Raw genomic sequence first — 26,057 nt, 5'->3', positions numbered from 1 at the left:
GATTTCTTGTTGCATAATATCAGATCAGATTGATGAAAACTCTCCTATGCATGGGACATGTGTTTAATGCTTTCAATGCTCTTTCACGAGGTAATAATTAACGACGCATTACGTATATTGAAACTTTTAATTGCAAATGATATGAAAATAATTAATTGCATTGCGTGGAAGAAAGTCGAATTTGTGTATGTTCTTTTGGAATTTGGTTTTATCTTCATAACTCGGTAAGATGATCAATGAAAGGAAGAATCGAAAAATAAAGTAAGAATTCAAATCTACCTCATTTCAAACAACGCATTCAGCTTATCTCCTAACAGTACATGTATCTTGTCATTATTGTTATTTCAGGATTATTAATGTGTAGAGACATTAGGTATTTTGGAAGCAGGAGTGATGAAAAGTGAGCAACGCCTTCGCCGGGAATTGAACCACGAACCTCTGGAATACGCGCGCAGCATGCAGACCACTACACCACGAAGGCACGCTAAGAAGACGGGAGAAATACCTTATAAATGTATCAAGGAAACAGCTCGGAGTCATAAGCAAGTCATAAGCAAGTCCACTCTAGCTCTTATAAAAGGTTAGAATTTGTTAGTTGCTGGTGAATTTTCATCCATACCACGAAAGATCATTGCTTCGAAAATGAAAACTCAAATCTGAATCGCAACTGGATTTATTTATTTATTTATTATTGTTTCTACAACTGGTAGAAATAAAAGGTATGATTAAAGGTTGCTGATGTATGACACACATCAGCAACTTGCAAACACAAATTAAACTTACATAAGTTTAACTAAACTAAGTCAAAGACTACTTGAGGCTTTCACAAATGTGAATCTCTTCAAAAATATAAATATGATTCATCCAGAACAACCTGCTCTAAACCAAATTAGGTCATTAGATATGGCAAAGCAGACAAGGGCTATCTGCTTAGGAAGAGAGATCCCTTCTTGTAGAACTTTTTTAAGAAAAACTGGTTGTCATTTACTTTCTCTTATAACGTATTTCTCTCACAATCTTAGCATGCCTTCGTAGTGTAGTGGTCTACACGCTGGGTGCGTATTCCAGAGGTTCGTGCTTCGATTCCCGGCGAAGGCTTTGCTCGTTTTCCATCTCTCCAGCTTCGAAATTACCTAATGTCTCTTCAACGTTACACATCGATAATAATATAAATCTCCAAATATTTCAGTAGTTAAGAAATTAACTATGTATTAATGCAAGATTCGATAACCTTCACAATTATTTTTAACGTGTGGGTCATCTACTTTAAAAATGTGCCTTATAAAAAATAATTTTTTTTTCAGTTTCGAAATCTAAACATATGACGAAATCATTGAAATTTTCAAATGCAACAGTATGTGTATTTTTATTTTAAATGCCTTTTTAGAATGAAATGGGTTAGGGATATTTTCAGCATTCAAAATATTGGAGCAAATGCTTTAAATAAAATCCGAAGGAAACCTGAAAATTTAGTACTAAAGTAAAATGCCAATATATCATATATTCTTTACAATACTAATGCAGTATTTTTTCAAGTAAACAAACAATGCTGTAAAGCATTATTCTTTGTCTAACATCATATATATCAATACAATTTAATCAAGTTTATCAAACTGAGCTACAGTCAGTACAAGCTTTCCCTGGGAAAACTGAAAAAGAAATCAGCAAAGCACAAAAACATTTTTATTCTGAGCAAGCAGAAATGCGGGCTGGGACTCTTTCAATCGATAATAATAATGGTATAAATTCAGCTGCGTTGTAAGTACTGCTCAGAAACCAATAAAATCATAAATACTTGATCTTCGTACAATAAAATAGGTTATGAAATTCTGGGGAGGCATTCTATACCTTCCATTAACTAATAAATAAACATTTAAGACATAGCGATTTTTAAACAATAAGTAAATACTTACAATGTAGTGAAGATAAAGGTTTTTTATATTTTTTATTTATTTTTAGTATTTTTATAGAAATAAAAGAGCTTAAAATATTGAAACTAGAAGGTTGGGTTTAAAAATCGAGAAATAAATTCAAAAATCTAAGTATAAACCTTCTAAATTATTAAATTAATGGGAAACAATCGAATGTTTTAGCATAGTATGATAAAATTCTATATTTACTTATTTATGTCAAAATTCTATTTTACTCTTACATATTTTAGCAAATGAAATAGCCAAATTTATTTAGTTTTTAAAATCAAACAGAAAAGGGAAGCAACAAATGTTTGTAAACAGAGTAATCATAAACCAGTAACGGGCATTGCTGCCAACGTGAGGACAACGTGACGAAGTAGTTTATTTCTTAGAATTGTCTAAGAAAATTTTTATTAGAATCATACTTATAGCATTGATGAACATAATCGTATTCAAGTCTTTTGTAAAGAACAATGTTTGTTCTTTTTTCCCCTTCTAAAATCCCGGAGTAAGAATTCGAAAGAAAAGTTCTTACCTAGAGAAATAAAAAAATAATAAAAACTATGCGTATTTCTTTATCTTCCGTTAAGCTCGAAATGGCAAAACAATGCTTCGTTAGACTTTAAATTCAAAAGTAATGACCTAGAAATATAGTTCTTTGTCTGTTTACCGACGACAGAGACAGTATCAATAATATACCTTTTGAGGCTTTCTCAGGCTTTTATTGAAACGTTTCGCTCTTTCCCGCTTCCTTGCTTCCCACTAACGCATTAACTTCTGTATCCGCCATTGTTTTAAGATGTAGTAAACTTCAAAAACGTAATGAAGATTGGGTGTAGATTGTACACAGGATGATGTGTGAATTAGAAAATGCATCTCAAGAATTATTTTGCCCAGAAATAAAATTTTGTTGTATCTATGGCTACGTTTGACTGCAAGTGTCATTCTTCTACTACGCAATTACTCATTCTATATGCCAGCGTCATCTATAACCAGTAGCCATGGCTAAAAATAATTTTTGTCTTCTCTCCCATTCGTAAATATTTACATACATACACACATACATAATTATGAGGATACACACATTAAACCATACATTACATACATTCATTAAATCTTGAGGATAAAAATAGTAGCAGTCAACTAGGCCGGTTAAGCATATCTTACATTCTCGGTAGATTCAGCCTCACATAACTTCCTGCAATAACCGCGCCTGTTTTTGAAAAAATCATTTTCTTAGATGCTGTAGGAAAATCAATGACAGCGATCTAAATAAATAAAAAAGTAGAGTAGGAGTGCGACGTGCTCAAGATGAAATCTGGTTCAATATGATTAAATTTACATTTACATTTTCCTGATTGGCTGTTAAATATTTCGATTTAGAAATTTGAAATTATTAATTGGCTGAAACATTATGTAAGTCATTAGTTTCATGTAGAATCATATAGCAGTGATTAATTTTGAAATTTTACAGTTTAGGAAGTTTTGTTATAAGCCAATTACTATTTTTACGGCAGAAGGAGGAAACAGCCAAATTAAAAGGAAGAGTTAGGGTATTGCAAAGAATCTTGGTTTACATATCGTTTAAGGAAAAAATTTGAAAAGTTAGAATCCTGGTTTATATATTGTTTATCTTACATATGTGCATATATACATCATATTCATAAAATTTAGTTAAAAGTTTGATTATATAAGATATATTACAATCTTTAGCTCTTTTCTTGATGTTGAAAATTTCTTTAGCGGCTTGCGCTATCTTCTGCCTTGAAAGGGGGCAAGATATTACCTTATATTACCGGGGCATATATTACTCACACGGTCTGACATGCTTAGCCATTCTAATACATGGTGACTAAATGGTGATTCTAAACATGGTTATTCTAAACATGGTGACTTTTACCTAACTTCAGACTGGCTCGACATATAACTTATTCTTAGAGTGCTGCAATGGACATGTTATCAAATCTTTATTTTTGACAATTTGAGTATAGTTTTCTCATTTTTGTGTAACTGTTGTTTTAATTGCGTTATTGAGAAACAATAAAATATACTTCTTGCTATTACATGTCTTTATTCATTATTAATGGTAAATCGCTTTGATATAATTTACAATATATATAAATGTTGGGATTTGCAATGTGTACAGCTGAAGTTCTATGAACATTTGCACCAATATTGTAATTAAAAAATACGGTTTTACTGTTGAATATTAAATATATCGCTTACGAATATTACAGTAGCAACGGTGATGGACACAAAATAATGCATATTCTTCAAAAATATCTATAATATATGCAATATTGCCGTTTAATGGACTTAAAATCTGCTCCAACTTTATGCGGCAAGGACTCGTATCTCTATCAAAATAGGTATATATGCGTGCAGTACCAATGAGGAACATCACCGCTTGAACTCATGAGTCTGGAAATGCTCTTGAAAGTTTAATAATTGGAGAAGAGTCTCGAAAGGTTAGTTTGGGAAGAAGACTGCGAGATCTTTGGATCTCATTCCTACAGACTCCTTTTATCAATATCTAGAAATAAATGGGTAAAGTGCAATTGTTACCACGGATGCCTTAAACAGTTTCAATGCCCAATCTAACTGCGATTTTGCTTGTATTTTAAGGATACTCAGCAACAATATAAACAGTATTAAAAGAAAGTCTTGGCAACCAGATCAAGTCTTATTTGTTTAAAACATGTAAAACTAATCAATGGAACATACCAGAATTTCAGCAATGAGCAAGGAATGCTATGTTCATCATTATATGAGAAAATAGAAATATTTCCTTTTCAGTGGTGATGTAAAAAAAGCAAAAAATTGAAGTTGCACTGTAAATTAATGCAGTTTCGAGGAAAACCACTTTTTGCTATATGTTCTCGAACAGCTTTACATAGCAGAGTTGGAAAGAAACTAAATTACAACGCAGTACTTATCTGGAATAAGCAGTCCGTTAATTGCTAAGACGAGAAGTTAATTATGTTTTTCAATTTCTTAACATTTTTCTGATACATATTTGCATAGAGAAAATAACTATCAACTTACATTTTCTCCAGTCCTGAAACATCACCAGTTAATTACAAAGGAAATCAATACGAAATACTCAGTTATATAGAAGTTTAAGAACTTATTCTTAATAGAAGTTTCTGCCAGTCTTATCCAAATTACTGTAACGTTATGAAAGCACTTTTAATCTACTTTCATCATCGGTTCTTTATTTTTTTTGTGATGAAAATACCTTAAATCATAATAAATTAATGCATCATTTCATCTTACCTCTTTTGTTTACAATAAAAACAAACAACAAAACATTTTTACTTCATTTATTCATATTTTTCGACCGAGTTTGGAAAACATTGAAGGAAAAACAAACAGTCTATCGAATAAAATTTTGTATAACCTTTACTTCATACTAGCGGACGTACCCGATGCCAGTTAAGTTAGATTGAGAGTAATGTATTATTTTACTCATGACATCATTTGAAAATTCGTGTAATAGCATATTACATGTCATAAGGAATATGATGCGTCATCGTAATGCATAAAAAATGCCAAAGAAACAAAGTAATATTCAGTACATGCACCACAACTGATTACGTAATGATAGTAGAACCATATGGGATATATATCCATATGATGTATGGAATAAACATTTGGGTCAAAAATAAAACCAAATACATCATTATTTTGATCAAAATGAATTATTTTGAGCGGCAACAATGGCACGCAGCCATTGTTGCTGATATATCACTGTTGCCATTGTTGTTGATATCAGCACTGTTGCCACTCGGAAAAATGAGGGTGAAAATTAGCGTTTTAAGCCTCTTTAATTGGTATCTTTGATCTAACTACTTTCTTCGGAAAAAGTTTACGTCGACCTTTTTTAAGAACCAGAAAAGAATTATAAAAAGTTTGGTGACGATATCTATAGTAGTAAGTGAGTTATTAGCTAACAAACAAACACAGAGACTTTCTTTTATATATATGTGATGTACCAGCTTTTGTCGTAGGTTAAATTATCAGACGATAAGTTTTAAAAAACAAGATCCATTTATTATATTTCAGGAGAAAGTAGCAGTTACAAAATCAGATATCCGGAGTAAATAAAAAAGAATTACTAATAACTTTTTGTATGAAGTTTACTGCATAGTGACATTAAAGAAAAAGCCCCGATATTCTTTAACGAGTCCTTTTATAGCCTCTGGAAAGGCGGAGCTTCCAAGAAATGACGTCAGCCTCGTCAGCCAATCCAGTTCGCTTTAAATATCTCCAGAACATTCTAAAACTGTACGTGTAGAAAAGGCGGGAAAAACAAATTTATATTTCAAATAAGAGACGGTCACCATTAAAAATGAAAAGAACATACAGTTAGGATTTTAAGTGTATTCTTGACTATGGAATTTTATTATTACAAATATATATATATATTATTTATATTTATATTATATATATATATCAAACATTTTCTTGTAAATATAAAGAATATAAATAAAAAATTTTGAAAAAAATAGAATAAACTTTAATGCATCTGCCAGATATCTTCATGTGTTATCAATTCAGTAGCAAGTAATGATTAACAAAGAATAGCATTTGTTTGAAACGATAAAAAATTAACATAAATAACCACACAATTAAACTGAAAGTTAATCTTATGATTATCGAACAAAATCTATTTAAACCCCCATCACTTCCAGTTAAGGAGCTCATAAATTAATTAACATCAAAATTCACAACATAAGATTGATTTTTTTTCTTACTAAAGCTCATTCTTTTGAGCATCAGACATTTTGTGAAAACTACAGAACATTTCCTTAAAGAAAAAGCTAGGCTTTCATCCATAAATATGGACAATTCTAGATAGAAATACAACTTTGCTAAAGCGAACATTGGCACCATCAAGCTGAGTTTATAAAACGAAAAAAAAATCCATATCTCCTCCATTCACGGTTTTATAAGATTTCGTACTCTGAATAAAGACCATTAAAGCGAGGTATGCTGAGTTCATCTTTTAATGGAAGAATATTCTTCACGCATCCGAAGCAGCTGAGCAGTTCTGCAGTCACTCAAGTCGTATTTTTTCGGGATCCAATTTTGTCCAAGAATTCATATTTTCCTGAGTTATAGATCAAAGAGAATGGATGGAAAATTTTATGCATCTCAACTTTAATGATACCTTCTGAGCGATTATTATCATCTATGCATCAAAATATCTTCAGTCTTGTGTCAGTTTAACTTTACCGATTCTTGGTTCCATTCTTGAAATGTTCCCAAGAATTACCTCAATTAGTTGCCTCTTATTCATTCAACAGCATCCAAATTTACGTTCATAATAAGAAACAAAATTCTTTTAGCTTTTTAATACTAACATTGTAAGTCTCTAGAAATATATTATCTAAAACAGAAATATTATTATCTAAAACAGAAAATGAAATATTGCGAAAAGCACGTTTAAAAGAAAATAAAAAATATTTATGTATGTGTATTATATATCCAATGTTAGGAGGAAACAACAGAAATCTTGAAATTTCTACCACGTTTGAATATTATATATACTCTGCTTGAAGCCTTTTCGGCATAGCCGTCATTTTTTCAGATGAAACTTCATAAGTATGGCACAAGGATTTTCAGAAATAAAAACTATAGTTACGTGCTACTTGAGCTTACTGATCTGCTAATACGTCATCTACATATCCCAGACCGTTTAACAACACAAATGTTTACTGGGCACAGAAGCATTCAAGGCATTGAAGTTTTAAAATGGTTGAGCTCTATTTTCGTTTCGTATTTTTCTTCTTTTATATCCAAAATTATGTAACCTCACCGAACTTAACCATATACCAGTTTTCCTGCAAGTATTAAATACCCAACAGAATGCAGTCTCTAATAGAAACAATTGAAAGCTTAAGATGTGATTCTATGGGCATATACAGAAAAAGATATGTAATAAAATATAACCTGTCAGTATTGCACCTTAACAACCAAGTCGAGGAAATTTTTGCTTTATACTTTGTTACCTGGATAATCTCAGTAATTTGCAAAGGAACTATAATATCTGAGTGAATATAGCAGAAACCTCAACAAATAAAGTTGTAAAAATTATTCTTTAATATCGAAAATCATGCTCAAGCATGTCCACACAGAATATCGTTTTCCTTCAAATAGGCAATAAAGGAACATGACCGGTATTAAAGTCAAGGAGCAAAATCTTGAATAATAAGTCAATAAAAAAGGAACAGTCGGAGAAAATAAATTCCTGCCCCTCCTCCCTGGAGTTCTACGTAGGTTAAACCTGGGAAGCTAGTGGCTGAGATCTGTATTTAGGCAGTCTCGACCGCGACTCACAGGACTAGAGCCATCGTTTATTCGGACCACATGTTACTCTCTTGTCTGCCCCCTATTTGTGGGGGGGGGGCTACATGGTTATATTTCGAAGGTTGTCCTTGAGGGCTTGGCTCCCCTTTATCAACACTTGGGGACGGATTACGTTTTACTAAATTCTTCTCTTTGTTAGTGGATGCATTGCCGTCCATCTCTGACTTGTGTGCAATTACACAGAATGTGTGAATCATATAATTCCCCCTGGTTTGATTGAGGGTTATGCCTCCTTAGATTGCCTCCAGAGTTGGGGGCGATTAACCGTGTATGACAATTCCGAACTTGGTCTGGGTTTCCGGTCCTCCTGGTGCTCTAAGTAAATAAATTCCGATAGGAAAGACCCAATATCAAAGCAGATAACTTGCCCACCATCTGTCTACATATTATTCTACAAATGCATAAATAATCAGGGGCGTAGCTAGAGGGGGGCAAGGGGGGCATCTGTTCCCGGGCGCAGAATCCAAGGGGCGCCAAACTGATGTTACGACATTTTAGAATTAAATGTTTTCCATCCTTGGCAAGCAGTAGGGGGCGCGAAATCTTCAGTTGTCCCTAGGCGCTGAAAACCCTAGCTACGACTCTGTAAATAATTGACTAGCATCAAAAGTAGTTCAGGAGCATAATGGTATCATTTTGTTCTGTATATTTATACTTGGAATAAATGCAGCATCAGACTTGGAACCTGGTCTAAATTACATTTATATTTCTTTCCAATTCGAGAAGAGTTAATACGCATGTAAATACCTTCCGCAATGGTTAATCTTGGTTATACGCGGATCATAAACATATTGTCTTCAATAATTGCTACATATTTCCTTCATCATCTCAAAATGGGTAGAGAAGACGATTATGAAGTATTACAAATACCTTAACGTTTTCGGATCATCGAACCTTAATATTACTCAGCTATTATGATAGTTCAAAGGGCGTCAAGCAGGAACTCGATATCTGTTTCCTTCACACTTTAAGACATTTTAATACAGGAATGAAGGAGCGAAGATTTAAGCACATAATCTATATTCATCTTTCAGCGTCAAACTGCTTCTGAATGCTCATGGTGAATTAGTTACTTATTAAATCTACTTTATCTTTGACTTTTTACTTATTTTGTTTGCCATATATTGCTTCTTAAACATGTTAATGTCTGCTTAGAAATTTAAAAAGACTTTTTCGTCAACAGTGACTGAAAATTATGGTACCTAGACATCAATGATAAATATGGGAAACTTCATCGGAATCGAATGAACTTCAACATGTAATTCTGTAACTAAATATCTAATGCTACTGTTTAGAGATAAAAGTTTCTAAGATAGTTAGCAATGAAGTGTAAGAATAATAACAGCGGCCGACGCTACCTTAGATTAAAGTCCAGGCTAAAATGTCTTACCCGTATTTGCAAAACTAATATTTGGAGTACAAGTGCAAAATCCCTTTTTACTACTAAAATAATTTTAATTAACATTTCATTATAAATCTACTTTAGATGCAAAATCTCACTATAATTATACTACAATTGATTGAACTATATTTAGATAGAATTTAAAAACTCTCTTTCGTTAAATTCCCATTTAATAGAATATAATCTTAAAATACATTGATGAGAACTTTACAATATGTTCGTTATCTCAGCAACAGAAATTTCGGTCAGAGTCCATTATAATTCCAAAATTTAACAGATATCCTATGTAGTTGAATTTTCCGACATTCCTGACATTTTAGTAGGCTTTGTACTACGCATATTTCCAAAGCCACACATGAGAATACGTTCTCGCAAAAATTATTCATTGAGGATTCATTGAAACTCGAAAAACGTTCACTTGCTGAAAAAAATTCCAAATTCGAAAAATTCTATTTTATTTTTTCTTTATAACATAAAATGGATAGAAGATAAATAAATAACAAAAGGGGAAAGGGAGAAATATGTCCTACTGTGCCGATATGAGAGGTATTCTTTGGAATATGCACTCTTGAAAATGGTGTTTCGAATTCAGGAATTTCCTCATGGTGATACCATGAAAGTAAGAAGCAAATACATATGAATATCATCGACGCCTTGATATCAGAAAAAATACTTTCCATTTTTTTAGTATGAAAGCATTGTCTATGAGCAACAGCTTTCAAGTTTAAAACAAAATGTATGCTTTTGAAACGGGAAAAAATAAGTTTAACGGTAAAAATATTTAAAATCGTTTAAGCGAAAGTTTAGCTTTTAAAGGAAACTTAAAGCAAAAACATTCCTGCGCAATTTTTTTACATCCATGTGTTTTAGGGAATATAAGAATATATAAGGATTTAAAAGTTATTTCTTTAAGATACCACGGAATCTTAAAGATGATGGTAAACAAATATTTTTATTATAATATTACGCGGTTTTTAACTGAATGCCCTCATTTACATAAAAAATAAATTATGTTTAGCTATTGTATATAATCATCAAAATTTTCGTGTTCTTAATAACACCGCTATCTTGCATCCCTACAGAAACAAAAATATTTGAAACCAAAGGCATTTTACTTAAACTAATGATCTTTCTTAGGTTATATCCCCGACAGGTTTTACTTTAAAATTTTCAATAAATATTACATACTTAAATATATGTCACAGTTATTCTGTCAAGGTGTATATTCTCATGTTTAAATTAAATTAATGTAGTAAATTTTAAGCTTTCCAGCATATTTTTAAAAACGTTAACGTATACCATTAATGGATTCTTTTAAACCGCGCAGCTCATTTAAGCTCTTGGCCCACCAGCGACCGAGCGGTAAAGTCGCTGAACACTGGTAGTTCGGTCCGAGGTTCGAATCCCGCGAACGGACTGGCTGCATGGGCGTTTTCGTGGTTTTCCCCATGTGTAACGTGTATACGAGCCAGTTTCCCTTAGAAAGTCCTCCACGAAGGCATCCCTCCTGTTAGGCAGATAGCCCTCGGGGCTTTGTCATAATCACACACACACACACATTTAAGCTCTTGAATACTTCAGTTACTGTATGAAACATTTAATTCTTCACGTATGAGATATTATTCGCTTGCATACATGTTTAAATAAAATCATATAGTAATATATAAAAATATTTATAGTTGAGTTATGTTAGGTAAACATTTTATTAAATTTTTGTTAATTGTTAATGCATGTGTTAATTTCGGTCACCACAGCATTTCAACGAAAGTTTGTTCTCCGTGATTGTACGACAGTATTATTCTGACATCGTGTCCATCAATAGCTGAATGGATAAAAACTGCCAAAATTTTGTTAGGTTAAGGGTTTGAACTCCAGTCAAAAGTGTTAACTCTACCCTCATTTCTGTAGGCTCTCCCGTGTTTGAAATAAATGTGAGCCAGTTTTCCTTAGTAAATCTTCCATGAAAGCATTACTTTAATTAGACAGAAGCATTTGAGTATTTTACTGCATTTAATTAATTAACGACCAGATCTCGTATCAATTAAAGTACTCACTTTTTGATTAGGAATAAAATGCTCATTATTGTCGTAAAATATATACTTATTCTATCCTTCGGTGGCTAAACCTTTTCAAACGTAACATTGAAGTTACATAATGAAAGTTAAAAATAGGGCTACTAACAGCATCAACAAGCCAAAAATTATTTTAAATTATAATGACCATTTAAGGCTATGCTAGATTCATATTTCTGATGTGTATACTGTACCAATATGCGCATTATATATACTATATTAATACGGATTTATACCGATATATATTATACCAGTATGGATTGTATAATATTTACCAATATGAACATTCATATTATTTAATAGAGAAACAATTAAACAACGAGGGAAGAGAGAGGTTGGAAAGGAGGACAGAGTGTATCTAAAATTTACAATACTTTTTGCATTAACTGTCAGCTCATCAAGAAAATAAAAGTTTTGCGTCAGAATTTATGGACAGCTGATGGTTATGGAAATAGTTTATCGGCAGTTTCCTAGACAGATATAAGCACATTCAAGGCCATTGACATCAACTAACAGAGAGTGGTATAACGTTAAGCTAAATATTCCATTGTATCATTTGAAAAAAAATGAAGAGAGACATGGGTTAGTATGTTTTAATTGGGAATGAGACAACTAATTTTTATTACACTAATCATTATCCAAATCCAAAAATTTCTCCGCGGCATTGAATGTTTCAAATAACAAAATAATAAGAATAAGAAAGAATAATAATTTACTATAACTACCAATCTTAAAAAATTTAATATAAATAGTATTTTTTAATCCAAAGGGGATTTGTGCCTGAAGGACTATTGTTTTCGTTTTGCGATTTTGCGTTGAATCACTATAAATATCCGTTTCACTTTTCAAACTGTTGCCACCAAATGTTAGAGTCCTGCATTAGATTTGAAGAACTTAAATAATGAAAAATCTGCAACAATGTATGCATATTTCTCGTATTTTGATAAAACAACGGTACATAGAGCCATCGAATTCTGAATGACGTAATACTCCTATGAATATGGACATCTGGAAGCCCAAATTTGAAATCTGGAATTTGTTTTATTATCGATTTCATATTTTGTAAAACTTTAACAAATTTTTGGTTAACAAACTCAAAGATTTCAAAGCGAGCAATGGCAACACTCTACGGGAGGAAATATACCTTTTTAATCTCCAGCGGGCACGGAATTGTGTATCGGAAATTTTAAAGATAGGCTCATTTAAAATTATTTTGCGACATCACTACTGAACTGAATTTTATGGTTTAAGTGCGAAGAACATGATATTTAATAAATAAAGATAACATACAAAACGTTAAAAAAACGCCCCTTTGGACGTAATTTAAAATCTGCACCTTTCAGATTTTTTATTTTTTTATTTTTTGTTGTTTTTGTTTTACAGAAGCCTTTGTAATTTGTGCGCGTTCAGTGAAAGTTAATTCCAACGCTAAAGAAACCCATAGTAAAAATTATTTTTAAAACTGAAAACTTTGCTTCTGTTACTCCTTAGATAAATACGAAAGCTACTTTAGAGAATTATTGAATTCTTGTTAGTTAAATGACTATGAATCAAATTTTTCCTTATTTAATTTCAATAACTATGCTCTAATTATAAAAATCTGCAGTTTTCAAAGGCAAGTTTTATTTTTGCAATTATAAGTAAGAATGATTTTATTTTTCAATGTAAATTACTTGAATTATAGTCTAACACTGCTTTTTCTACCGTCATATGCTAAAACAATATCGAACCAAAACAAAAAAAAAAAAAAAAAAAATCTTAGTTTTCGAAGGATTTTTGCTTCAGATAATTACAGTCGTAAATTATTTTTTTTTTTATTTTCAGAATAATCTATCATATCTTTCTGTTGATAGATATATCTAAATGCTTAAAACTTTTTCCTGAACTTCAAACCTCAAAATCACAATAATACGGAGTTTCTAATAGATCTAAGAGGAAATGTCTGCGTTTGAGAAAACAAATGACGAACAGACAAAAGAAAATTATGCTAATAGCAATAGGTTAAGGCAAGAAATATTAAAATCTACACATATCCCTTAAGCATTCGTGAATATGAAATTCTGATGAATATGAAATCGTAACTTCTGATAACTGCAACTTAATTTAAAGAAAGTTAAAAGAAATACGAAAATAATACTTTAAAGAAACTAACATGCTTTATTTCTTAATAACTAAAAAGCTCTAGTGGAATCCAAATAAATTTAAAGAAATAAAATACTTTTAATTGATATTTCAATTTTGATTCCGAAGTTAATTTATATAGCAAACTTTAAAATTGCATGACAAAATAAAAGCGATTTATTCGGTAGTTTTATCAAAAAGATCACGTAAAAAAGTAAAGTCTACCTATTAAATTATTATAAATAAGTTAAAATTAATTAATATTTTGAAATTTAATGTGTATTTAATTTTAATGAAATATTTCTATATTAACGTAACTTAAAAAGGCAAAATTTATTTTCAAACCGTAGAAACTCACTAGGATGGGCCTATCGAAAATGTGGTATGGTGATTTTTATGTTGAATTTCTATATTTCTGTAATAATAGAAGAATACAAATTTTGCATTTTTATTGAAAAAAGCGCTTAAAATTTCTATTTATCATCAGTTATTATTTTAGCCCATAAATGTTGAAATATGCGTTATTTTTTAAGATAACATTGCTTTCTATGTATTAAAAAATCTGATGTGTACACCACATGACTTCCTTGTACGGAATATTAAATTATACGCATTTTTTTCTTGAATTTCATTTAAATTGATTGGAATGAATTAAATCTACTTCGTCGACAGCGCATAAACCACAATAGAATAAATGCACTTTTTAAAATTCACTATATTTGCTTACTATAACAACACTCTGGCGCTAGGTTTACTTACCAGTATTATATTTCATTCATATTATAACTCAGAATGCACAAAATTTATGTAATTTCAAGAATTATCGTTGCCACATGTTCTACTCAAATACTATAATAAAGCTAAAATGATGTATGAAAGGAATTAAGCAAACAAAACAGAAAAGAAACAGTTTTTCACAGACGATTTAGTATTTCTCATTCAATTAATTCAGTTCTCACTTCGCGACAAGGCAAAAATACATAATAAAAACTCAAAATATCTGCATTAAAAATTACGAAGTAAATCTTAAACACTTATTTCCTCGAAAAAATTCCAGAAAGGATTAAGCATGATTTAATTCGCAATAATAAATGAAAGCGTTATTTTTGTGTTGAGAAGCTTAGTCTCTCTAGATTGGCAAAAAATCTACAATTCTGCTGTTTCAAATGTAAACAAATATGTCCGCCATGTTATATAAAACTTAACCGCTCTTAAACAGCTTTTAAATTGTTGATAATTGTACAAATATTGCTTCCAGAATTACGAAAGGCATAAAAACCTTAACCGGAAAATAAAAGCAACATAATTCAATCATTTTTAAACCAAAAAATGTACAATTTACAAACATATAAGAGTAAAGAAACTGAGATCACTGAGCCGGGTAACAGAGTGGATATATATATAAATATATTTATATACGTTTGGTGCGGCCGATTGCAACCAAAATACGAGATGCACATCTACATGTTATAGCAGTCCTATATACAAAATTTCAACGTTCTGAGGCTACTCGTTTTTGAGTTATGCGAGATACGTACGTACGCACGTACGTACGTACATACGTTCGTACAGACGTCACGAAAAATTCTCTTCAGAATTTATTTTAAAGCAGTTTTATAATTTTTTTGGAGGAAAAGAGTCTTTTATTCTGTCCTTACGTACAGATATCACGCAAAAACATCGTTAAATTGCATTCGATAGCGGTCAAAATGGATATTTTCGTTGAAATATGTTGCCTGAAACTTTTCTTTCGCGATTACAATACTTCCTTTTTACTTCGTACAAGGAAGTAAAATGGACGTTCTTCGTTTAAAAACTTAAAACTGCAATAAAATTCCAGCATTTTAATTAGTATTACGATGTTCATATTAATAAGATAGTATTATTTAAGATACTTTTTGGTGATTAGCAAAGGCAGGTACTTTATCAGTTAGTTTACATTATGCCTATTTCTATGATGTATTTAGTATAGCAGAATTTTTTTTTTTTTATTATTTTTCAGATATGCAAACATCGAGTTATCAGGATCGCTTGGTCTTCATTTTACGTCGAGTAAAATTAAACCACTTTCTCGGTTTTTTTTTTTTTTTTTTTTTTTTTTTTTTGTTTACTTAAATAATAAAAAAATGCTAAGTTTATGCTTTAGAAACTATTAATTTGATTTAGATGAATATGTGTGATGTACAGATTAGCCTGCATTGCTCACCAAATACGACACTGAACGAAAAGCAATTATTCGCAGTAATATAAGAGTATTTTTACATTTTTTAACCTGTAGGACATCGCTGTTTATTATAATAAGTGCTCTCTTTATAAAAAATAATTTAAAAATACTTGGTGAAATTACCTCCTTCTAACAATGAATTTTTGTCTCATTATACGCGGTGTAGTAATATCATGCGTTAACTAAATACACAGTGAAAGTCGTTTGGGGACTGAAATGTCTTTTCGTGTTATATATATTGAAAAAAACATATCTTCAACAAACTTAAGTTTATAAGAGTATATTTGTTTACGTAGATATGTAGATGTGCATTTATTTAATAAAAATCAATGAACCAAATCATCCACAAGAACTTAATGAAAATGAATACAAAATTTTCAAGTTTTTTGAAAAACAAAACATTCAGAGTTTTGGGGAAAATTATCTGATATTTTTTTTGCATTGTCTTTTTAGCATCAGCTTGTTCAATATCGTCCATTTTGTTACTCATTTCACCATTGGAATGTGCGTCTAAATAAGTGCTCATCCTTCTCATGACGTTCCTCATTTCGGATGACGTGGGAACAGAACTGCAATTTTCATTTCATTTTCCTCGTCGGAATCTGCATGAATGATGTTTTTTAGCTTTAAACAAACTTCAAAATGTCTTTATCTGCCGTAACTGGGGCTGAACACATATTATCATCAACTACTGCAACGAATTCTTAAGATAATACACTAAGGATAGTCCAATAATACAGAAACGTTCTCAAACATTTAATTAAGTGTCAGCTTAGTTTCAATATCCCCCTTCTCCATTTCTTTTGGCGCCAAAGAATCTGATGCTTTTGAGAATCGTGCATGACGAAAACAATTTTCATTCGTCTTTGGAGTCACTGAATTCCATGCAAAGTGCAACATATGAACCAAACCCACAAATTTTTACTCACACTGCGATATACTCGCCACCGAATTCCAAAGCCAGCTGATGAGAGATGAGATTTTGTGTGGATTTTGTAGAGGTGAAAGGTGAAAGTAGCTTAGATTTAAAAAAACTGGCTCGTGCCGCAGGCTATTCCGAGGATATTTCAAAGCCAAGTTAGCCTCCTTTCTAGGGAAACATGTGAAACCATCTTTTCATTCATTTCACACCCCCTCTTAAATCTCGCCTGCGAAGCCGGTGTTTTCCGTATTTGTTCATTCCCAGAGAGGATATCTTTTCGTGTTCAGCGATTTTTGTTTCGCGTTAAGAGAAAAAAATGCATGAAAATACATAGCAGTTTGCCGGGACCGTTGTCTTATTTCGTGTTAACCGATATTTCGTCTTCAGCGTTTTCGCGTTAAACATATTTCACTATGATTGGCTTACAAAACACAGAAAGCAAAAGAAAAAACTAATTACCTGAATTTGAAGAAGATTCACTTAAAACAATTTTAAACGTGAATTTTTTCTCAAAGTTTTGTTTTTTACCCTTTTAAAAAAGAAAACTTTAATTCACTTTTTGTACTATTTATTTTGATCTAACAGAAATCAGTTTAAAAATCTCCGTTTGAATCTATATCTGCAAAACTTTCTGTTCAAGAAGATATATTTAGTATTAACATTCGTAAAGAAAAAGGTGCAATTTGCTGTCGCATTTTCTGAAGCGGTTTTGATTTCGAAATTCGCGTCATCATATTTTCCAAATTTCTCTGTTGTGCTCTATCGACAAAATCTAAAAATTCAACAAAATATTTTATTTTATTTACAGGAGCGACATTTTGAAACTGAAGATGCATTAAAAAGATTTAGTTATCACATCAAAATTTTACCGCAAAAAAAAATAAATAAATAAAACACACTTCATTTTAAATGATGTGGCAAAACATTATAACAAATAAAAATCTATTTAACGAATATTGTGTCAGTTACATTTCTCGCACAGTTTTTATATCTTTGAAATGAAGACGTAATTTTCTACCCTAGCTGCTTGCGTCACCAAGCATTTAAAATAGATGTCATAAAAAAATTAATGAATTCAGCTAGTGTAATTTCACAGAATCTACGGATATTTCATAAAAATATTTCATGTCTTTAATAAAAAGCCACATTCACTGATTTTTTTTTATTTCAATTAATCGTTTTAGTCCAATGATTCTGGACTTTAGATAAAATAGAAATTATACAATGAAGAGTACAGAATCCTACATTGTTACATAATTTCTTTCATAAAACAGCTCAAAGACTGGAATGAAGGGAAAGGTTTCAAAGTATTTTATCTTTTAGTGAATAAACGCATCTTATTGTTTAACAAATAAATACGGAAAATGAAAAAATATCAGCTTATTTCAAATGAAACCAAACTATACACGTGAACAAAATTAAGATAATTTTCAAATTTCGTAAAAGAAGAAGTAAGAAAATTATTGAACCAAAGATACAAATTATGCCGACGAATTATGCAAATATTATATTATGCAGAGTCGAATATGTATACTCGTGCGTGTCTCAGGAGCTGTGTGAGGAGGATATAAGAGAGGTTTTCGGGATTCGTGTGCTCATACTCCTTCAAGATATTCACCATGTTTCTCCCAAGCGTTAAGTAAAATTTATAAGGTATCGGGTAAAATGATTGGCCACGAACGTAGGGATGACGAAATGATATGGAAAATTGTCGGTAGACTGTAGACGGGCCAACCATTAGAGCAGGTGCCTACGGAGCTCACTTTTATGCCCAGTGTCGCTTGCAATCTGTGAAAACAGTTTCAGGACACTGGATCCATATCGAGAATACCTGAACCAGGTCGACCAAGATCCACGATGAAGAATGAAGATCGTTATTTGACCCTTTCAGCGAAGCGCAAAGGACTGCTACAGCTTCACAGCTCCCTCGTTAGCGGTAAGTTGTCATTGGAACCCGAATTTTACGGTTTTACTTGCCCAAATGCTTCATGATATAGGACTCTATGCCAGAAGATCCGCTGTTTACGTCCCGTTTACTGCAGTACACAAGAGAGCGCGTTTAGCTTGTTGCAGACTCCAATGGAACACCGAGCTTCTTACACATGAGGCGAGATTCAGTCTGGACATTGATTCTCGGCGTACTTGTATCTAGAGACAGCCTGGAACACGATACCATCTCTCCCTCATCAGGGAAAAAGATCATTACGGTGGTGGGGGTATAAGAGTTTGGTTACGCATTATGTTGGAGGCTGCAGTTCCCTGCATGTATTTGACAAAGGCTCCCAGATTGCTATTTGTTATAGAAAGGATATCTTAGAGTCCTATGTTCGAATTTTTATTGGTGCAGTTCAGCCTGGGTTCCTGTTAATGGACACCAATCACCAATATAGGGCTCAGCTGGTCACGCTTAATGGGAAAGTTGGATTGTTCGCCGCATAGATTGCTCAGCCCCTTCCCCTGGCCTATATGAATATCTATATAGCATATCTCGGACGCTCTTGGGAGGGCAATTTCATTTCGCCATACTCCTCCCAGAATCATCCCGGAGTCATAACCCATATTAAACCCATTTCCAGTTAGATATCACAACGGGGATTTGAGGCATCTCTGCACTATGAGTTTTACTGATAATCATAGGTGCATAAAATGACTTTTGAATGCTATATCTCTTTTTCTGCTACAAATGTATATTCGTACTCCATTTCAATAATATCTATCCATTAAGTCTTCAGAAATTCGACATAATGTTCGAATTCTCTTAATTTTTTTAACACTAGTGTACTTATCAGTATATATTTGCAGTACTGGTGTCTGCTCACATAGAATGTTTCTCATCATATATATTATTTCTATAGTTAATTTTTTTTTGGTTCCTATGCAAGGAAACCTGACGAATTCTGTTTCGGATAGTCTCAGAAAAACACGACAAAGAAGCTTAACGGATATCATGAAATAGGTGGTACTGAAAGTAATAAATACCAAAGAATTTCGCTACGAATCACAGATTCAGCTAGGCAAGAAATGTCTCTGAAATGCTTCTATTTGTCTTTAAAAATGTACAAGGGAATAAAGTTTATGAAAAATGGATGTTCTGCAGATTTTTAAAACGTTTGCAAATGTTAACAACGTTTATTAATTTTATATATCATGATTTAAATACTAGTATCAAAGGCTACATTTATTACTTAGTTTGATAATCATTAAATCAGAAAGTTAAGTATTTAATCTTTGCTGAATGGTAACACGCTGGCTCTTAGATGATCAAAGTGTTTTAATTCGAGCAGTGGAAAACCCTTGCTTTAAATCACTCAGTTAAGTAAGCAAAAATTCATAAAATTCTCACCAAACATAAAATAAATTATCTTAAATTCGAAATTCAAAAGTCAAACTTTGAAATGCACATGTTAGGATGCAGAACTATGTGTGTTCAGAATTTGGTGTCTAAGTGCCCCCGTTTTTCCATAAGCTTCTCTCAGCTTTTACTTTTAAATGCAACATTTCACTTACAGAAAATTCTGCTTTTTCCGTTTTCACCAGAATATGCATGAAATATGAAAGACAGCTGTCAAGAAGGAATATTTAAGTTTTGTCTTTGCCCTTTTATAAAAATACACCTGTCAATAGATTATTTAATATTTTTTGCCTTTAGTGCTTAAAAATAGTTTATCCAAAGGCTTTGATACAACACTTTGATAATATTTCAAAATTTAATTTACTGTTTTACGCCAGGACTTGAATAGCTTTTGTGAAAAAGCAGAGAAAGCGAATGATACAAATTGCATGATATTTTAAATAGTTTTTTCTTTAGTATATAAAATAATATACTATGATCAAATTAGGAATTCAGACTTGATGCTCATTTCTCATAAAGTAGCTCTTACAGTATCTTAAAATTTGGCTAAAAATAACAAGTGCGGTATTTAGATTAACAGTCAATATTCTTGTATATCATGATTATTTGAACGCTAGTCGAGTTTGTATTCCTAGTCGAGTTATTATTCAAAATATCAAACAGTTTTTTTTTTTTTTCACAAGACTAAGCTGAATTTAGTATATCATTGTTAGAAGTCTTTTTGGTATACCTTAATGTGTATTTAACATTTTGTATAAACTTTTATGCATATGCAGAAGACAATGTTATCTGCTACACAATATTAGTTTGACCAAGGTTTATGATTTATTAACTTTTTCTGGTTATATCTATATATTTTTCTCTTTTCAAATATGTATCCATCACACTAACGCAATATTAAATACATAGCAATGTAAAATAATTTAGATGAGAATTTATGAGTATTTGAAGCTATTTTTGTTCAAAGTTAAAAAAGTATTCTCAGAAACAAAATCAAAATCCTTATTGATATAAAGAAAAATGAGTTGGAAGAAAAAATATAAATATCAGGAAATAAAATTATTTTTCTGTTTAAATGTTAATATTTGAAACGGGAATTTACTTTCTGAAATATCTTCGACCCACACAAAATTCACAAATAGAATGACACATTTTAAAATAAATTATGGACAGAAATACTTAATTGCAATTACATTACACTGATAAATTTAATAAGGCAATAATTTTATATTTTTCATTTATATAAATTATGGAAAAGCTATATAGAGCTATAATTTGTTGCTGTTTCTTTTCCTATTGTTCTTCTATTATACTTCAAAAGCTTTCGTACCCAGTACAATTTTTATGTATATTATCGGCATTGGTTTTCTCTGCTAGCATTAATATCATTATTTTTTAAAATACTCAAAGTGCAGCATTTCAGTAGCAGAATATGATATATAGAAATAATTTCAATACATTAAGACAAATTTAAGCACCGGATATAACTTCTTAATATTGATTTAAAATTCCCTGAAATTTATATTGGAGTTTATTATTCAGCAAGACTTTCGCGAAAGCAAGGCAAAGGACAATCAACATTCTTAATTCATATAATAACTGATTTTAAAGCAGGGGGAAGTAACAAAAATATTCCCGTCTTTAATGATAATTGATTTTTCTCGCTTAGAATTTTATTTGTTTCTTATTTAACAAAGCTTTCATACATACATATATATATAAATTTTATTTACTACAAAATATCAAAGCTTCTACAGTTAAAAAAAAATAAAAATGCCTAAAAAGTAAACTTTTAGACTTTAATGATAACTATTTCATTTTAGACAACATTACTTTATGCATTCATTTTAAAATAAAGAAGAAATTATTAATTATAGTGAGATGATAAAATCAAATATTATGCAGATATAAATGTGTAATTTTATAAGCATTAGAATTTTGAAAATATAAAAGAAAAAGAAATGGACTTTACCTATTCTTTCAGTTACCAAAAACAGTTTCTTCGCTTGAATGAAATGCACCAGCGACGGATAGGTATGAATCTAATTTTAACTACGGTTTTAAAACTGATGCGAATATCTAACCAAAAACATATTTTGACTTTTCTTTCTTCTTAATAAATCAGATATCAGCTTCCGCGAAAAGTGAAGCCAGCTGTAAACTTCATTTCAGAAATGTTAGTTTTAGTTTCAGCACAGAAAGGAAGTTTTTTTTTATTTCTGTTAGCACAGATTTATATACCACAGACTTTTTTTAAATAATGCATAACCTCTGTCTGCAATTAAAATAAGTTATTGCAGTATGCCTTTTACATATTTTTGAATTTCCAGTGTACAAAACGCAATTATATGAATACATTCGTCAACGTAATTTATGAGCAAATTCTTATGTGCCACCTAAACTAAGGAGCGCGCCAAACGGCTTATTCATTTTATCGTTTGCTATTATGTCATGCCAAACATCGCGCGTTCACCTCATGGGGTGCGTTGACCAACCTATCAGCAAAATGTCACATCACTAATCAATGTTACATTCCGTTGCTCGAAACTTTATAAATAGTTTTTAATGGAGTTAATGCAAAACTACATTCACTGTAAATAATGCTTTAGTATGAAGAAAATTTTGCATTTTTATTCTTGCTGCAGAGAATAGGAATTTTTTCTAAAAACAAGACAAAATGAAGAGCGAATTTTCTGTCTTTAATGTAGAAGAGTGCGATAGAGTGTATGAAGAGGAAAAGGTCCGCGGGCCTCACCTGAAGACCCGATGACGTCATGACAGAATGCGCATGCTTCGAATCTTGAATCGGTCGAAAGGGGTGGGAATTCATATTCACGTCGTATGCTTACATTCACTACACAATGTATAAAAATGTGTAGGAATTATTTTTGATTGCCTGTTTGGGAACCAAAAAAGCTTCCGGTTCTAAAAAGCCTTGCAAAAAATGTGAAATTAGTGAAAGAAATATTAAGGAAATATATAAATTTGCGTGAGATAACACTGAGAATTTTTCAGGTCTCATAATTTTATTTCCCATTTAACACTAAATTAGCTCTAAAATAACTTTCTCATCTGACATTTCTGAAATATTTTGCAACTGAAATTGTATTTCTTCTGTGTTAAAAGCAGCATCTGACTCAAATTATCTACAAAAAGTAAAATAGGAGTTTTGTTCATTTGAGAATTTTAGTTGGAAAACAGAACACCCTTTAAAACAAACTTGAAAATTTACTTGATACAAGGATAAAAAAAAATTGATTTTTTTCATGTTCAATGAATAGTATACTATTTTAATACACTTACCATTAAACAAAATTTGCACTTCGAAAATTTGACGAACGTAATATTTGATTAAAATGTCAACACTTACATGATAATGTCCATATTTTCTAAACATTAATGTGCGTATAATTAACAAACAAGTAAGTTTTTAAGTTTTAGAAATACTTTTTTTATTTCATGTGCATTGTATAGCTCCTTTTTACATTTCTAAAATAATATGCTTATATTTATTATTTACGTTATTATTTATATTAATAATATGTGTATTTATATCCCTGATTCCACGTTAAAGTAAACAAATAAAAAAGTTTCACTTTTGCTTAATACCATACGACAACCTCGCATCATGAAACGCGCAAGAAATAAATATGAATTTACCATATTTAAGTTTCTCCGAGTTAAGCTGGTATGTTGGCTGGAAATAAACTTGTTAAATATAGGGTTTTTGATGGCCAATAGCGGATTTTCTGATATATTTCTTCGCCAACAGCAAACTTTTCGGATGAAATTTGTAAATTTTAATTAATCTCTAAAATAGTGCTGCACTGCCAAGCAGATTTGTGCATTTTTAGTTTCTTACTCGCACCGATATACCAGTTAATGTTTGTTAACTCCTTTATTTAGAAGCATATAATAATAATATGTTTCTAAATAGAGTATTTTTAGCAATTTTGCTTCTTGCTTGTGCTTCTAAATAAGAAAACTCATTTTCAGCAATTTTGCTTCTTGCTTTGCTTCCAATAATTTTAATATTTTTTCGAAAACGTTCCCTAGATTCAGTAAAACTGTAATCTGCACTTCAAGTTGATTGTCAAAGTTAAAGAATTAAGGAGACAATAAGTAGACAATGCAAAATCATGTCTTGACTTGGAAAGTAAATGCATGAAATGTAGTCTGGAAGTTGCTTAAGCTTTTACAGCAAGACATTTAAAATTAATTAACAGACTTTACGTAAGACGATTTACTTAAATCAAGGGATTATTTTTTAGATTTGAAAGAATATTCGATAGAAATTGCGGTTGACAAAATATTAGAAAAATTCCTCGTTTCATCAGTTCTGAAAAGGAATTACATAATAAAAGTGAAAATAAATTCAAATAATTTGATGACTTGAAAACTAAATATGTAATAACATACCATGGGCCAATAAGAAAACAATTTCTGATGTAGAAACGCATAACCTTTCATCAGTTTCATGTTTGAAATAGCGACGAGTTTTAAGTAATGTTTTACTTCTTATTGATCGTCTGAAAAGCAAATCTAATTTATAGTTCCAATAAATAGAAAAGTATGTAATAAGAAATTTTGAAAAATATTTTTTGGGTATAATTGAGCATGTGTAAAATCTGCTTTTCCTAAATTAATACTAGCATAATCAATCGTAGCCAAGTATTTGCTCATTGATTTTCTTTTATTAAAAATTATATTTTATAGGGCTATTGGATAACAAATAATTTATTTAGTTTTTAATTAAGAAATAAAAAAAATTAAGTTTATAATATATAAGTAATATATGCTTTGTAACGAATAGCATAACTTAAGTTTCTTCTACATTATACTCCCACGATATTTAGGTTCAGCTGGAAGAATTTAGTGCTCGTTTAGCTTCAAAAATATATTATGTTGATTGCTGCAAAACTGTTATGAATTACAGATAGTATAAAACATTCGGTTACCCAGTTTTATCAAAATTCTAATCAACTCTTTATAGAAATTCAGTTAAGCTTCAGTATAGAAAATAGAAATTTTTCTGTGTTTGATATATGAATTATCACACACTAAAACATCTTTATACACATACTCACAAACATACATATATGCATTGTCAGAATAGTAAAAACATATTGTAGGGACTCTAATTCGTGTTTATCTACTAAAAACTCACTATGGAATTTTAGGACCGAAAACTTATCTCCCTTAAATATGTATATAGGTTGTTAAAATGGGTTAGATTGTGGCTTAGTAAAAAAACAAAAAAAGTTATAATCTCAAAATAGCTTCCATTGTGTCCAAAATAAATTTACGCTTGTGAAAAAATGTTCGGCAATTTTATTATTGGGTTTAAACGTCTAGTGACGGCAGAAAAAAATTAAGAGAAACAGAAAATTTTTAAAGTAAATGACTCGTATTCACGTTCCCCGTAGGAAAACACATGAAAACTGCCTCGAAACCAATCCTTTTGCAATGATTTTGGATCTCGTTCGAATTACATGTCGTCAGTGGTTTGCCGCTCTGTTGCCAGTGGCTCTAAGCTTTCAATTACAGATTAAAGTTTACGTTACCATGATAATGGAAATATTATACGTAGCTTTAATAAATTAATTTAATGATCTCGGTCAGCATATGGAATGGCTAGCGAGATGATAATTACACTCTTTTGCAAAAAACATCGAAGCA

The 26,057-nt window shown here is 31.1% G+C and overlaps 1 protein-coding gene across 2 annotated transcripts in view; it reads right to left on the bottom strand.

The window, feature by feature from the left end:
- LOC118189393 (uncharacterized) overlaps window positions 1-23,071 on the bottom strand; it is a 333,651-nt gene extending 310,580 nt beyond the window's left edge. For both annotated transcript variants that reach the window (XM_085812820.1, XM_085812821.1), the window contains exon 1: window positions 22,351-23,071. The gene's annotated coding sequence lies outside the window, so the exon portion shown is untranslated. The remainder of the gene's footprint in view (window positions 1-22,350) is intronic.
- Window positions 23,072-26,057: the final 2,986 nt, after the last annotated feature.

The sequence above is a fragment of the Stegodyphus dumicola genome, chromosome 3 (assembly GCF_044657685.1).
Source record: "Stegodyphus dumicola isolate Sdum_Otavi_A_Nest chromosome 3, ASM4465768v1".
NCBI lineage: Eukaryota > Metazoa > Arthropoda > Arachnida > Araneae > Eresidae > Stegodyphus > Stegodyphus dumicola.
This window is presented reverse-complemented; position numbering and strand designations above follow the sequence as displayed.